This window comes from Tursiops truncatus, chromosome X (assembly GCF_011762595.2).
Source record: "Tursiops truncatus isolate mTurTru1 chromosome X, mTurTru1.mat.Y, whole genome shotgun sequence".
NCBI classification, from domain to species: domain Eukaryota; kingdom Metazoa; phylum Chordata; class Mammalia; order Artiodactyla; family Delphinidae; genus Tursiops; species Tursiops truncatus.
Window position 1 is genome coordinate 65,136,209 of NC_047055.1, and position 16,999 is coordinate 65,153,207.

Genomic DNA, 16,999 nt, shown 5'->3' on the forward strand with positions numbered 1-16,999 from the left:
CTTCGCTCAGACAGGACGGGGTTAATGGAGCAGCTGATTAGGCAGGTCTCTCACTCAGGCCGTGGGGAGGGAGGGGTAAGGGATGCAGGGCAAGCCTGCGGCGGCAGAGGTCAACAAGACGTTGCAGCAGCCTGAGGTGTGCTGTGTGTTCTCCTGGAGAAGTTGTCCCTGGATCACAGGACCCTGGCAGTGGCAGGCTGCACAGGCTCCTGGGAGGGGAGGTGTGGATAGTGACCTGTGCTTGCACACAGGCTTCTTGGTGGCTGCAGCAGCAGCCTTAGCGTCTCATGCCCATCTCTGGGGTCCACGCTGATAGCCGCGGCTTGCGCACGTCTCTGGAGCTCCTTTAAGTGGCACTCTTAATCCCCTCTCTTTGCAAACCAGGAAACAAAGAGGCAAGAAAAAGTGTCTTGCCTCTTCAGCAGCTCCAGACTTTTTCCCAGACTCCCTCCCAGCTAGCTGTGGCACATTAGCTCCCTTCAGGCTGTGTTCATGCCGCCAACCCCAGTCCTCTCCCTGGGATCTAAGCTCCGAAGTCTGAGCCTCAGCTCCCAGCCCTCGCCTGCGCTGGCGGGTAAGCAGAGAAGCCTCTCGGGCTGGTGTGTGCTAGTCGGCACCAATCCTCTGTGTGGGAATGTCTCTGCTTTGCCCTCCGCACCCCTGTTGCTGCTCTCTCCTCCATGGCTCCAAAGCTTCCCCCCTCCACCACCCGCAGTCTCAGCCCGCAAAGGGGCTTCCTATTGTGTGGAAACCTTTCCTCCTTCACAGTTCCCTCCCACTGGTGCAGGTCCCATCCCTATCCTTTTGTCTCTGTTTTTTTCTTTTTTTTTGGCCCTACCCAGGTATGTGGGGAGTTTCTTGCCTTTTGGGAGGTCTGAGGTCTTCTGCCAGCATTCAGTAGGTGTTCTGCAGGAGTTGTTCCACATGTAAATGTATTTCTGATGTATTTGTGAGGAGGAAGGTGATCTCCATGTCTTATTCTTCCACCATCTTGTTGCTCCTCCAAACGTGGTGATTTTTGTCGCATCTAAATTAGTGAGTGTTTGTTTCATCTAAAAATTAACCACCTGCTGACAGAATGGACCTCGCAGTACCGCCATGTCTGTCCTCTCCGTCCACTCAGCCTGTGCAGCCACAGTTTCCCAGGCTCCCGAGCTGTTGGCGTCTGTGTACTGATGCTCTCGTCTGCTGCTAGAGGGCACTCCTGGCCCAGGCGACCCAGACTACCAGCCTCGGAGGGTAATAATGGGGTGGGGGCGGCCACAGTGACATCTGGGATTTGTGGTCCTGGGGAAAGGATTGCAGAAGCGAAAAGTGCTAAGAGTTGCTTCTTCCCTGCCAGCTTCTCTGGATGGTTTGGACGCCCCAGATTGGCCAACCCCCTATCTTGGGAGACCTTAGGGACGTTTTTGACTGTAATCTCTTCAAATACCTTCTTGGGTCCTTTCTCTCTCTCTTCTCCTTCTCGGACCCCTATAATGTGAATGTGGGTGTGTTTAATGTTGTCACAGATGTCTCTTAGGCTGTCTTCATTTCTTTTCATTCTTTTTTCTTTATTCTGTTCTGTGGCAGTGAATTCCACCTTTCTGTCTTCCAGGTCACTTACCCATTCTTTTGCTTCAGTTATTCTGCTATTGATTCCTTCTAGTGTGTTTTTCATTTCAGTTATTGTATTGTTCACCTCTGTTTGTCAGTTCTTTAATTCTTCTAGGTGTTTGTTCTTTAATTCTTCTAGGTCTTTGTTAAACATTTCTTGCATCTTCTCAATCTTTGCCTCCATTCTTTTTCTGAGGTCCTGGATCATCTTCACTATCATTATTCTGAATTCTTTTTCTAGAAGGTTGCCTATATACACTTTATTTAGTTGTTTTTCTTGGATTTTATCTTGTTCCTTCATCTGGTACAAAGTTCTCTGCCTTTTCACTTTGTCTATCTTTCTGTGAATGTGGTTTTTGTTCCACAGGCTGCAGGATTGTAGTTCTTGCTTCTTCTGTCTGCCCTCTAGTGGATAAAGTTATCTCAGAGGCTTATGCAAGCTTCCTGATGAAAGGGACTGGTGGTGGGTAGGGCTGGTGTTGTTCTGGTGGGAAGAGCTCAATAAAACTTTAATCTTCTTGTCTTCTGATAAGTGGGGTTGAGTTCCCTCCTTGTTGGCTTTGTGGCCTGAGGCATCCCAGCACTGGAGGCTACAAGCTTTTTGGTGGGGCTAATGGTGGACTCCAGGAGGACTTATGCAAAGGAGCACTTCCCAGAGCTTCTGCTGCCTGTGTCCTTGTCCTTGCAGTAAGCCACATCCACCCCATGCCTCAGCAGGAGATCATCTCCTATGTGGTCACTGCTCCTTCCCTCTGGGTCTCATGCACCCACTACTTTGTGTGTGCCCTCCAAGAATGGAGTCTCTGTTTCCCCCAGTCCTGTTGATGTCTTGCAATCAAATCCCACTAGCCTTCAAAGTCTAATTCTCTGGGAATTCCTCCTCCCGTTGCCAGACCCCCAGGTTGGGAAGCCTGATGTGGGGCTAAGGACCTTCACTCCAGTGGGTGGACTTCTGTGCTGTAATTGTTCTCCAGTTTGTGCATCATCCGCCCAGTGGTTACGGAATTTGATTTTATTGTGATTGAACCCCTCTTACCGTCTCATTGCAGCTTCTCCTTTGTCTTTGGTTGTGGGGTATCTTTTTTCGTGAGTTCCGGTGTCCTCCTGTCAATGATTCTTCAGTAGCTAGCTGTGATTCCAGTCCTCTTGCAAGAGGGAGTGAGTGCACGTCCTTCTACTCCACCATCTTGAACCAATTGCTCCCAGCGTCTCTCCAATTTTATTTCAGTTGTCTCATGTACAAAAATCCCTGCCTCTCACAGGACTAAAAATTGTTAAGTTCCAATCCAAATACTCAAATCTAAGTACTTTCATTTAATTTGTCTTACTCCACAGTCCCTTGGGCCCCAGAATACATAGCAGAATTCTGCATTAAGTAGATAATTGTACCTAACAGTGGCCACAGATGCAATTTTCACCTCTCCATTTGTTGGAAATACTATCAACTGTTTCCAAGGAAATGTTGTTTAACCTGCTCTGAAGTGGAAGTTTAGGGATAATGTGTACTAGGTTTTCCTTGGGAAATTGGTGGGAGGAACAGTGTAACATGGACAGAAACCCTAGAACCCTGGCAGTTTGAGATAGTCAGGTTTGCTTTGTGGAGGTTCTAGAATCCTAGAGTAGGAAATAAAAAGGGGCAATATATGAAACCTTTGAAACTATATCATAATAGATATTGTCCTCATTCTGATCTCAATAGACATTGTTGTAACTCAATAGTCAGTCACAAACTTTTTCTTAGCTGCCCCCAGTATATTAAGAGACTTGCTGGCTTCAGTAGGGATGAACATCAGGTTAAAGCTGGAAACTAGTACTAGAACTACTACACAAATGCCCTACCAGAATGGTTCCCTAAAAGTCTTATAGCTCAAAATCCTTTTCAATTACTTAGAAAACAGAACAAAAAGAACTGAGTTTGGAGAAAGCAGATTTTTTAAGTATTACATTTATTTCAATATTTATTGAATCTCAATGCACACAGAAATATACCAGGCACAATTGTAGGGTTTAGATAGAAGAAACCGATACAGATGAAATGACGTGGAGTCTCTACCCTCCGGGAACTTACACCTAAGAAAGGGAAATTTAATACAAAAAGCAATCACACACAAGACAAAATGTGGGAATTGCCTATGAAAGGTACCAGCAGAGCACTCCAAAGAGGAAGTGAAGAGTTGAGAGACACAGGATCATTTGAAATAGACCATAAAGTATGGATAAGATTGTCAACTAAGGTGAGTATAGACATTACATGTTGGAAGAAAAAGGAATCCAGAGTGACGTGTGCATTGAGTACCTGCAGGGGAGAAGTGAATAAGACTTGGAAACTAGTTGAGGACAGATGAATAATGACCTCAAAAGCAAGAATAGTTTCTATTTTATTCTGTAGGCCATGGGAAATCACTGGCTGATATTTTTAAAGACGGAAGTGGCATGAATGAAGTTGCACTTTAGGAAATTTAGTCTTAAGGTCACGTGCAAAAGGAATTACAAAGCTGAGTGGTAGAATGCAGGGGAGACAGCAATGAGACATCTGGTGACACACTGCAAGGGTTTGGACGATAGTAATTTAGGGCAGAGCAACACTGCAAAACAAGAAAAGTTTGGTTTTTGTTCCAGTGTGCCCTAGTCCATCACCTTCCCCAGGCCTCTACTCCTCTATATCTATTGTCATCTCATCACATAGCACCTAGTGAAACCTATCCAAGGTTTCTCTCCTTCTCCTGGAACTGATCTACTCTCAACCCCAGGGCCTTTCTTCATTCCCAGTAGCCCTGGGCCTTTCTTTCTGTTTTTAGCACCTAAACATAGGGTGTTAGACCTCAAGATCATGCAATCAGGCTAATTTGACTCTAGGCTATTTGACTCCAGGCTACTTGACTCCAACTTTTTAAGTTCTGTACACCATGATGAGGAAACTCAGATAGGAAAGTGACTTGCCCAAAGTTGTATGTATAGTTAGGGGTTGAAAAAAAAATTCTGGGGGAAAAAAGACTGAAGGAATTACAATCATTGCAATATTCCTTCCTCTGGATTACACTGTCAGGTCCTCAAGCTGTTACTCACCTCTGAGTAAACTTTAGGCAGCAGCATGTTTGGTTGGTAGCATCTGGTTAGATTCAGCCCTGTTTACCAAGTTGTAGTCAGAACTGCCTCTGCCCTCATCCCCTTCCAGAAAGACTACTCGCTCCCTAGTTAAAATTAGTCCCCAGCTGTCAGAAAGGTGGTACATAGAAACAGCCTCAGAAAGCAGCACTGTTGAGAGAAGAAGGCAAAAATGGCTGGGGTCTGGGGGAAATCAGATTACTGAAAGCAGTGAGTAAAAAGGGGGCTTTTGGAGCCTCTATCAGACATGATATAAGGGAGTAAATGAGTGCCTGGTAAAACATATATTTAAGAAAGCATGAAGGGGTTTGATGAGAGGAAGGATGGGATAGTGGACTGGATGGAAAAGTATGAAGGGCACAATTAGGTGTAGAGAGAAATATGTAGGAGTAGTGTAACTAATAGCTTATGGCAATTATTCTCAGAAGAATTGTATTACCAAACAAATTGTATGCTGAACCCTTCCAATAAGAATACAAAAAGAGTGGCATTTTACTAATATAAATCTAATCTATAGATGCAAATCTTTAATTAATTCATATTACAAAGTTAATCAAAAGTTAAGGCATTACTGTACTCCAATATGTTAAATTTGATACATAACACCTGTATTTGAGGTTTTTGTTCATTCAAAACTTACAAATTTTTAAAACTGCAAACAAAACCTTTTTAGGTGGTGACGTGGCAGATTGTGTGCTGAGAAAGTTGGTGCAGGGTGCAAGAGAAGGGGGGTTTGCGGGCTTCCCTGGTGGCGCAGTGGTTGGGAGTCTGCCTGCCGATGCAGGGGACACGGGTTCGTGCCCCGGTCTGGGAGGATCCCACATGCCACGGAGTGGCTGGGCCCGTGAGCCATGGCCGCTGAGCCTGTGCATCCGGAGCCTGTGCTCCGCAACGGGAGAGGCCACGGCAGTGAGAGGCCCACGTACCGCAAAAAAAAAGAGAAGGGGGGTTTGCACTGTTTTGACTTCACTGGAATCAAACATCAACTGTGTCTGTGGCTCCTCCTGCTCCCACCAGCTATCCTTCAGCTTCTGCTGATTCAGAAGAAAGAGGCTCTATGTTATCATGCTCAGTTGTTGAGAGAGAAAGAAAGCAACAATAATGCCAACTGATGCTGCAGCCATGTGGTTGACAGGGTCTTGGTTCCCCAGACGGGTGAGAGGACTGAGCCTCTGAGGTGGGAGGGCTGAGTTCAAGACACTGGACCACAAGAGACTTCCTGGTCCCATGTAATATCAATCGGCAAGAGCTCTCCCAGAAATCTCCATTTCAATGCTAAGACCCAGCTCCACTCAATGACCAGCAAGCTCCAGTGCTGTACAGCCCATTCCAAACAACTAGTAAGACAGGAACAAAACACCACCCATTAGCAGAGAGGCTGCCTAAAATCATAATAAGGCCACAGACACCCCAAAACGCACCACTGGATGCATTCCTGCCCAACAGAAAGACAAGATCCAGCTTCATCCACCAGAGCACAGGCACCAGTCCCTTCAACCAGGAAGCCTACAAAACCCACTGAACCAACATTACCTACTGGCGGCAGACACTAAAAACAACAGGAATAACAAATATGCAGCCTGTGAAAAGGAAACCCCAAACACAGTAAGTTAAGCAAAATGAGAAGACAAAGAATTACTCACCAGATGAAGGAGCGAGGTAAAAACCCACCAGACCAAACAAATGAGAAGGAAACAGGCAGTCTACCTGAAAAATAATTCAGAGTAATGATAGTTAAGTTGATACAAAATCTTGGAAATAGAATGGAGAAAACACAAGGAACATTTAACAAGGACCTAGAAGAACTAAAGAGGAAACAATCTATGATGAAAAACACAGTAAATGAATTAAAAATTCTCTAGAAAGAATCAATAGCAGAATAACTGAGGCAGAAGAACGAATAAGTGATCTGGAAGATAAAATAGTGGAAACAACTACCACAGTGCAGAATAAAGAGAAAAGAATGAAAAGAATTGAGGACAGTCTCAGAGACCTCTGGGACAACATTAAACGCACCAACATTCGAATTATAGGGGACCCAGAAGAGGAAGAGAAAAAGAAAAGGACTGAGAAAATGTTTGAAGAGATTATAGTTGAAAACTTCCCTAATATAGAAAAGGAAATAGTCAATCAAGCACAGGAAGTGCAGAGAGTCTATACAGGAAAATTCCAAGGAGAAACACGCCAAGACACATATTAATCAAACTATCAAAAATTAAATACAAAGAAAAAATATTAAAAGCAGCAAGGGAAAAACAACAAATAACACACAGGGAATCCCCATAACGGTAACAGCTGACCTTCCAGCAAAACCTCTGCAAGCCAGAAGGGAGTGGCAGGACATATTTAAAGTGATGAAAGGGAAAAACCTACAACCAAGATTACTCTACCCAGCAAAGATGTCATTCACGTTCAATGGAGAAATTAAAACCTTTACAGACAACCAAAAGCTAAGAGAATTCAGCACCACAAAACCAGCTTTACAACAAATGCTAAAGGAACTTCTATAGGCAAGAAACACAAGAGAAGGAAAATACCTATAATAATGAGCTCAAAACAATTAAGAAAATGGGAATAGGAACATGTATATTGATAATTACCTTAAATGTAAATCGATTAAATGCTCCCACCAAATGACATAGACTGGCTGAATGGACACAAAAACAAGATGCATATATATGCTGTCTAGATGAGACTCACTTCAAACCTAGGGACACACACAGACAGAGAGTGAAGGGATGGAAAAAGATATTCAATGCCAAAGAAATCAAAAGAGGGCTGGAGTAGCAATACTCATATCAGATAAACTAAACTTTAAAATAAAGACTATCACAAGAGACAAAGAAGGACACTAAATAATGATCAAGGGATCAAACCAAGAAGAAGATATAACAATTGTAAAGATTTATGCACACAACACAGAAGCACCTCAATACATAAGAAAAATTCTAACAGTGATAAAAGGGAAATCAACAGTAACACAATCATAGTAGGGGACTTCAACATCCCATTTTCACAAATGGAAAGATCATCCAAAATGAAAATAAATAAGGAAACACAAGCTTTAAATGATACATTAAATAAGATGGACTTAATTGATATTTATAGGACATTCCATCCAAAAACAACAGAATACATATTTTTCTCAAGTGCTCATGGAACATTCTCCAGGAGAGATAATATCTTGGTCCACAAATAAAGCCTCATCAATATAAGAAAATTGAAATCATATCAAGTACCTTTTCCAACCACAGCACTGTGAGACTAGATATCAATTGCAAGAAAAATCTGTAAAAAATACAAACACATGGAACCTAAACAATATGCTACTAAATAACCAAGAAATCACTGAATATCAAAGAGGAAATCAAAAAATACCTAGGACCAAATGACAATGAAAACGCAATCAGCCAAAACATATGGGATGCAGCAAAAGCAGTTCTAAGGGGAAGTTTACAGCAATACAATCCTACCTCAAGAAACAAGAAACATCTCAAATAAACAACCTACCCTTACATCAAAAACAGTTAGAGAAAGAACAAAAAAACCCCAAAGTTAGCAGAAGGAAAGAAATCATAAAGATCAGATCATAACTAAATGAAAAAGAAATGAAGGAAAGGATAGCAAAGATCAATAAAACTAAAAGCTGGCTCTTTGAGAAGATAAACAAAATTGATAAACCATTAGCCAGACTCATCAAAAAAAAAAAAAAACAAAAGGGAGAAGACTCAAATAAATAGAATTAGAAATGAAAAGGAAGTAACAACTGACACTGCAGAAATACTAAGGATCATGAGACATTACTACAAGCACATACAGGCCAATAAAATGGACAACATGGAAGAAATGGGCAAATTATTAGAAAAGCAAAACCTTCAGAGACTAAACCAGGGAGAAATGGAAAATATGAACAGACGAATCACAAGCACTGAAATTGAAACTGTGATTAAAATCTTCCAAGAAACAAAAGCCCAAGACCAGATGGCTTCACAGGCGAATTCTATCAAACATTTAGAGAAGAGCTAACACCTATCTTTCTCAAACTCTTCCAACATGTATCAGAGGGAGGAACACTCCCAAACTCATTCTAAGAGGCCACCATCACCCTGATACCAAAACCAGACAAAGATGTCACAAAGAAAGAAAACTACAGGCCAATATCACTGATGAACATAGATGTTAAAATCCTCAACAAAATACTAGCAAACCAAATCCAACAGCACATTAAAATGATCACACACCATGATCACATGGGGTTTATCCCATGAATGCAAGGAATCTTCACTACACACAAATCAATGTGATAAAACCATATTAAAAAATTGAAGGAGAAAAGCATATGATCTTCTCAATAGATGCAGAAAAAGATTTTGACAATATTCAACACCCATTTATTCAAAAAGCCCTCCAGAAAAGTAGGCATAGAGGGAATTTTCGTCAACATAATAAAGGCCATATATGACAAACCCACAGCCAACATTGTTCTGAATGGTGAAAAACTGAAACCATATCCACTAAGACCAGAAACAAGACAAGGTTGCCAACTCTCACCACTATTAATCAACATAATTGTGGAAGGTTCAGCCACAGAAATCAGAGAAGAAAAAGAAATAAAAACAATCCAAATATGAAAACAAGAAGTAAAACTGTCACTGTTTGCAGATGCCATGATGCTATACATCCTAAAGATTCTACCAGAAAACTACTAGAGCTATTCAGTGAATTTGGTAAAGTAGCAGGATACAAAATGAATGCACAGAAATGTCTTGCATTCTTATACACTAAAGATGAAATATCTGAAAGAGAAATTAATGAAACACTCCCATTTACCATTTCAACAAAAAGAATAAAATACCTGGGAATAAATCTACCTAAGGAGACCAAAGACCTGTATGCAGAAAACAATAAGACAGTGATGAAGGAATTTTAGGATGATACAAAGTGATGGAGAGCTATACCATGTTCTTGGATTGGAAGAATCAACATTGAGAAAATGACTATACTTCTCAAAGAAATCTAGAGATTCAATGCAATCCCTATCAAACTACCAATGGAATTTTTCACAGAGCTAGGGCAAAAAATATCACAATTTTCATGGAAAAACAAAAGACTCCTAATAACCAAAATAATCTTGAGAAAGAAAAACGGAGCTGGAGGAATCAGGCTCCCTGACTTCAGACTATACTCCAAAGCTACAGTAATCAAGACAGTATGGTACTGGCACAAAAACAGAACTATAGATCAATGGAACAGAACAGAAAACCAAGAGATAAACCCACACATATATGGTCATCTTATCTTTGATAAAGGAGGCAAGAATATACAATGGAGAAAAGACAGCCTCTTCAATAAGTGGTGCTGGGAAAACTGGATAGCTACATGTAAAAGAATGAAAGTAGAACACTCCCCAACACCATACACAAAAAAAAACTCAAAATGGATTAAAGACCTAAATGTAAGGCCAGACAGTATAAAACTCTTAGAGGAAAACATAGGCAGAACTCTCTATGACATAAATCACAGCAAGATCCTTTTTGATCCACATCCTAGAAAATGGAAATAAAAACAAAAATAAAGAAACAGGACCTAATGAAAATTAAAATCTTTTGCACAGCAAAGGAAACCATAAACAAGACAAAAAGACAGCCCTCAGAATGGGAGAAAATATTTGCAAATGAAGCAAGAGACAAATGAGTAATCTCCAAAATTTATAAGCAGCTCATGCAGCTCAATATCAAAAAAACAAACAACCCAATCCAGAAATGGGCAGAAGACCTATATAGACATTTTTCCAAAGAAGATATACAGATTGCTCACAAACACATGAACGGATGCTCCACATCACTAATCCTTAGACAAATGCAAGTTAAAACTGCAATGAGGTGTCACCTCACACCAATAAGAATGGCCATCATCAAAAAATCTACAAACAATAAATGCTGGAGAGGGTGTGGAGAAAAGGGAACCCTCTTGCACTGTTAGTGGGAATGTAAATTGGTACAGCCACTATGGCGAACAGTATGGAGGTTCCTTAAAAAATTAGAAATAGAACTACCATACCACCCAGCAATCCCACTACTGGGCATATACCCTGAGAAAACCATAATTCAAAAAGTGTCATGCACCAAAATGGTCATTACAGCTCTATTTACAATAGCTAGGACATGGAAGCAACCTAAGTGTCCATCAACAGATGAATGGATAAAGAAGATGTGACACATATATACAATGGAATATTACTCATCCATAAAAAGAAACAAAATTGAGTTATTTGTAGTGAGGTGGATGGACCTAGAGTCTGTCATACAGAGTGAGATAAGTCAGAAAGAGAAAAACAAATACCGTATGCTAACACATATATATGGAATCTAAAAAAAAATGGTTATGAAGAACCTAGGGGCAAGACTGGAATAAAGAGGCAGGTGTAGAGAATGGACTTGAGGACACAGGGAGGGGGAAAGGGAAGCTGGGACGAAGTGAGAGAGTGTCATGGACTAATACATACTACAAATGTAAAATAGTTAGTGGGGGGCTTCCTTGGTGGCGCAGTGGTTGAGGGTCCGCCTGCCGATGCAGGGGACACGGGTTCATGCCCCGGTCCGGGAGGATCCCGCGTTCCACGGAGCGGCTGGGCCCATGGGCCATGGCTGCTGGGCCTGCGCGTTCGGAGCCTGTGCTCCGCATTGGGAGAGGCCACAACGGTGAGAGACCCGCGTACCGCAAAAAAAAACAATAAAATAGCTAGTAGGAAGCAGCCACATAGCACAGGGAGATCAGCTCGGTGCCCTGTGACCACCTAGAGGGATGGGATAGGGAGGGTTGGCGGGAGATGCAAGAGGGAGTCGATATGGGGATATATGTATATGTATAGCTGATTCACTTTGTTATAATGCAGAAACTAACACACCATTGTAAAACAATTATACTCCAATAAAGAATTTTTTTAAAAAAGCAAAACCTTTTTAGGCTTTCTAGATCATTTTTATGAGACCCAAGAATCCACAGAATGTACCTTAAACCACCAGCTTAACATGTACTTTTCCTTGGGTAATTCACCATTTAATAGGGAATTCCAAAGAAAAGTCTTCAAGAATTGAATGAATAAATGTTTAAAGGAGAAATTTCAGACAGTAAGCCTCTCAGAAAGTGTCAAAGGCCCTGAGGGTAGTGTAGGTTGCCGATAATTTGATAACAAATGTCATATTAAATATTATAATTTTACATTTAAAAAATAAAATGGATCCTATTGCTTTGTAATATAGAATACAAAAATAAAGTTTGGCAAAATGTTCTTGGCTAGTGGTGTATATGAAAAAGATAGGACATAATCCTTAACATGGAGAGTAATGACCCCTTGTCAAAAAGCCATATCAAAATCCTGGTGGGCATATTAAATTTTTCTCTTTATCAACTAGAAGCATGGGATTTTTAAAGGATGAAAACACTATAGCATACAAAGTTCTTAATAATAGCAAAACAATAAGAGGACATATAGACTCCAGATCTACTTTTGTGTAATACAAACTTCTTTTTTACCTAAACTGAAAGAGTTAGATGGGGCTTGGCAAGAGTTTCTACCACTAAAGCAGTTCTTAACATGAGTCGTGGCTTCAGGGCATATCTAAGCTCTTTGAAATTGTATGCAAAGTTTCATGTACATATATGTACATTTTTTTCAGGGAGGAAGGTCCACAGCTTTTGTCAAAGTCACAAAAGGATTTGTGCTCCTCCCCCACTGAAAATACAGCTTTAGAACCACAGAACTTAAAGATCTCACCTCCAGGAAAGTTACATGTAATTCCAGGGTGTATGGTTTGTAAGAACAAAGGTGGAAGGTTATTTGGAAGGAGGTAAAATATTCTTAACGAAAAAGCATTAAATTTGATAAGGTTTCGAGAGTCCATGATTGCAACATATGACCATCCAAATTAACAGGAGGTGTTAATGTGCCCCTGAGGAAAGGGTTTATATGGAATGTAACTATGTGCAAAGCAGTATTCAGGGAACAAGGTTATGTGCTGGAGGTGAGGGCTCAGATAATAAGATAGACCTGGTACTCCAAGAGCCCACTTAAGGCAACTTTCTTAATATATACATTTTAGCTACATTGGTTTCTGAAACCAACCAAATTTTTAAAATCAGTCTTGACCCAACATTCAATTACTGATGTGCATTACTATAGCACCATCTTGTGGAATATAGTTGAAATTCATGCATGTCTTTAGGTGGCTGCTTAGTCAGTGGTTCTCAAAGTGTGTTCTGTGAACCCCTGGGGGTACTTAAGGCATATTCAGGGAGTCCATAGGGTCCACGTTATTTTCATAATAATACTAAGATGTCATTTGCCATTTTAAATGTGTTGGATTTGTACTGATGCAAATGGTGGGTAAAACTACGTATACTTGGGCTTCCCTGGTGGCGCAGTGGTTGAGAGTCTGCCTGCCGATGCAGGGGACACGGGTTCGTGCCTTGGCCCGGGAAGATCCCATATGCCGCGGAGCGGCTGGGCTCGTGAGCCATGGCCACTGAGCCTGCGCGTCCGGAGGCTGTGCTCCGCAGCGGGAGAGACCACAACAGTGAGAGGCCTGCGTAACGCAAAAAAAAAAAAAAAAAAAAAAAAAAACTACGTATACTTTAGCATGAATCATGGCAATGGTCCCAAATTATACTATTAGTCATTGTGTTCTTCACTGCTATGCATCTGAAGGAAACCAAAAGCTTGTTATACTTATGAGTATCCTTATGAAGTAGCAAGAAAAAAACTTGGGAGTCCAGGCCAAAGGACTCAATGTACAGGAATTCACTTTGTCAATTTTGCTTGTAAGAAATCCCTCCAAGAACTGAGGAATCTCTGCGAGTAGCAGACATTTGTGAGCATCACAGATAAGAGGCTTGTGTTTTAGTATGCACTCCTCCACCCATTAGCTTAGAGTTTCAAGGGTTTTTATCTCTATAAAGAGGACATTACTAGGAGTTGCTGCACTGAGAAGTTGTGAGGATTAAAAGCTGGATATAATGGCCTGGTAAACACTGCCTCTTCTAGTGTCCTCTCTTCCTCCCTGTGCTAAAGTTTAGCAAAGAATTTAATCTTCACAGAAACCCTATGAAGTTGATATTTTCCTCCTCTTTTTCAGATGGAAAAACTGAGGCCAGGAAAGATTCAAGTCTCTCACCTGAAGTCACACAGCAATGTGAGTGGTAAAGAGGGCTTGAACCCAGGCAATTTCACTCCAGAGGAGTAAAAGTCTCCTGAAATTTCTGACTGTTAGAACATGAAGAAAGCCAGAAAGGAGGAGGAGATTGCACAGTTAGCTGGAGTCTAGAAAATGATGAAAACATGACACAAGATAGAAAGGGATAGTAACTCTTTATGAAAAATGGATATAGAGCCTTAAAACAGAATGTGGACCTAAATACTCAGAATCACACCACTTTGGAAGATTTATAACAAAAATAGTATGAATGTAGTTAATAGTTGTAATGGAGTTGTGAGCTGAAGAGCCATGTTGGTGCTAGCAAAATGGCAGAATTCCTATAGCATAAAAGTTGTCTTGCAAGAGCTTTATTGATGTCTAAGAGTTTAATGATGTCTAAAGAAAATATGATAATTCCTCAGCCACCTGAAGGACAGTGTTATAGCAACTAATCAAAAAGAAAACCACAGCCTCTCTCCCTCAGTCTTTTTTTTTTTCTTTTTTTTTTTTTGCGGTACGCGGGCCCCTCACTGCTGTGGCCTCCCCCGCAGCGGAGCACAGTCTCCGGACGTGCAGGCCCAGCGGCCATGGCCCACAGGCCCAGCCGCTCCGTGGCATGCTGGATCCTCCTGGACCGGGGCACGAACCCGCGTCCCCCGCATCGGCAGGCGGACGAACTCCCAACCACTGTGCCACCAGGGAAGCCCCGCCTCAGTCTTTTTTTAAGATTTTTTTTTATATGGACTATTTTTAAAGTCTTTATTGAATTTGTAACAATACTGCTTCTGTTTTATGTTCTGGTTTTTTGGCTGTGAGGTATGTGGGCTCTTAGCTCCCTGACCAGGGATTGAACCCTCACCCCCTGCATTGGAAGGCAAAGTCTTAACCACTGGACCGCCAGGGTAGTCCCCCACTCAGTCTCTATTTTCCACAATGGTGATTTTTTATAGATACGCTTTGTAGACCTCAAAGTACTGGAAAGGAAGCTCTCATTCAAAGGCAATTTATCTTAAAATAATGTAGATAATACCATTTTTTTGTCCATTTGAAATACATAGCATGTGCTATAACAAAGCATCCTGTCAAGTGTAACAATCAGCAGGAAGAGCCATTTCCTAGAGTGTGCCTGCAGGGCTCAGGGATCTCAGAGCTGGTGTCAGATCACTGGTGGGGTGAGGCCAGTTCCTGACACAGTTGGACATGGGGCCCAGGGTGTCCTCAAACTTGTGTTGGCCTGCTAGTTTGCAGAGCCAGGGCCTAGCTGGTCCCAGGGTAGAGTCTGGACAGCTGTGGGTGATCTGGGTCCACAGGCTACAGATTTGTGGTTTTCTTGCATCTGGTGTCTGCTCCCTAGTGGGTGAGGCTAGTCTAGAGGGTAGTGCAGGATTCCTGTGCCTGCCCATTGGTGGGTGAAGCTTGGTCTTGGCCCTCTGGTGGGAAGAGATGTGTCTAGGGTCACCTGCGGCCTCAGGAATTCTTTAAGCAGCCTATCTGCTGATGGGTGGGGCTTTTGTCCTTGCCCAGTTAGTTGTTTGGCCTGAGGCATCCCAGCACTGGTGCTTATAGGCTGTTGGGTGGGGCCAGGTCTTTGTGATAATGAGCTAGAGTGAGGATCCCATGATGGCACCTGCTGGCACTATTGTACATGTGATGGAAAGCTCCCAAATATGGCTGCTGCCAGTATCTATGTTCCCAGAGTGAGACACATCTGCCCCCTACCTCTCTGGAAGACTCTCCAAGAACAGCAGGTAGGTCTGGTCCAGGCTCCTATAAAATCACTGCTTTTGCCCTTGGTCCTGGTGAACATGAGATTTTGTGTGCGCCCTTTAAGAGTAAAGTCTATTTCCCCCAGTCCTTTGGGATTCCTAAAATTAAACCCCACTGGAGTTCAAAGCCAAATGCTCTAGGGGCTCATCTTCCTGGTGCAGGACCCGAAGGCTGGGGAGCTCTAAGTAGGGCTCAGAACTCTCACACCTGTTGAAGAATCTCTGCAATATCATTATTCTCCAGTTTGTGGGTCACCCTCCCAGGGGTATGGGACTTGATTATATCATGAATCCACTACTCCTACCTGTCATTGTAGTCCCTTCTTTATGTCTTTTCTTTTCTTTTTTTTTTTTTTTTTTTTGATAGATACCTCAACCTCTCTCTCTTCCTTTTTTTTTAATTTATTTATTTTTTATTTTTTGCTCTGTTGGGTCTTCGTTTCTGTGCATGGGCTTTCTCTAGTTGTGGCAAGTGGGGGCCACTCTTCATCGCGGTGTGCGGGCCTCTCACTATCGCGGCCTCTCTTGTTGCAGAGCACAGGCTCCAGACGCGCAGGCTCAGTAGTTGTGGCTCACGGGCCTAGTTGCTCCGTGGCATGTGGGATCCTCCCAGACCAGGGCTCAAACCCGTGTCCCCTGCATTAGCAGGCAGATTCTCAACCACAGCGCCACCAGGGAAGGCCCCTTCTTTATGTCTTTAGTTATAGATATTTTCTAGTAGCATCCAGTCTTTCTCATCAATGGTAATCCTGAGGATAGTTGTGACTTTGGTGTGCTCATGGGAGGAGGTGAGCTCAGGTTCTTTCTTCTCCATTATCTTCGCAGATCCCTCTGTTTTATTCTTTAGATTCCACGTATGAGATCCAGGACTTCCCCTTTCTAGTCCAGAAGGTAAGGAGCTTGGAAGTCATTATTCTGTCCTAACAACAGGTAAAAAGCTGAAAACTGAAAAATTAAAAACTCTTCTTAGATTCATCAGAGAAGTGAGGAGTGGGAGAACTGCTGACACTAAAATTGGAAAGAAAGACAGGCAGATACAGAGAATCACAATTCACCAATACAGAAAATCATAATCATAAACCTCCATGGGAAGCAGTGCTGGGGTAGAGAAACCAGAAATATACTTAATGAATTGCTTGCGGCTCACTGTGGACAAATTTGAGAGTTAAAAACTCCTGGGGGAGACAGTCATTGTAAGACCCCCACACATTTGTGACTTTTTTTTAACATCTTTACTGGGGTATAATTGCTTTAATGGTGTGTTAGTTTCTGCTTTATAACAAAGTGAACCAGTTGTACATACACATATGCTCCCATATCTCTTCCCTCTAGCAATTT

General features: G+C 42.1%; 1 pseudogene; it reads left to right on the top strand.

Annotated features, from left to right (window-relative positions):
* The first annotated feature begins 1,098 nt into the window (after positions 1-1,098).
* Positions 1,099-14,347, top strand: LOC101330081 (ubiquitin-conjugating enzyme E2 variant 1 pseudogene; annotated as a pseudogene).
* The last annotated feature ends 2,652 nt before the right edge of the window (positions 14,348-16,999 follow it).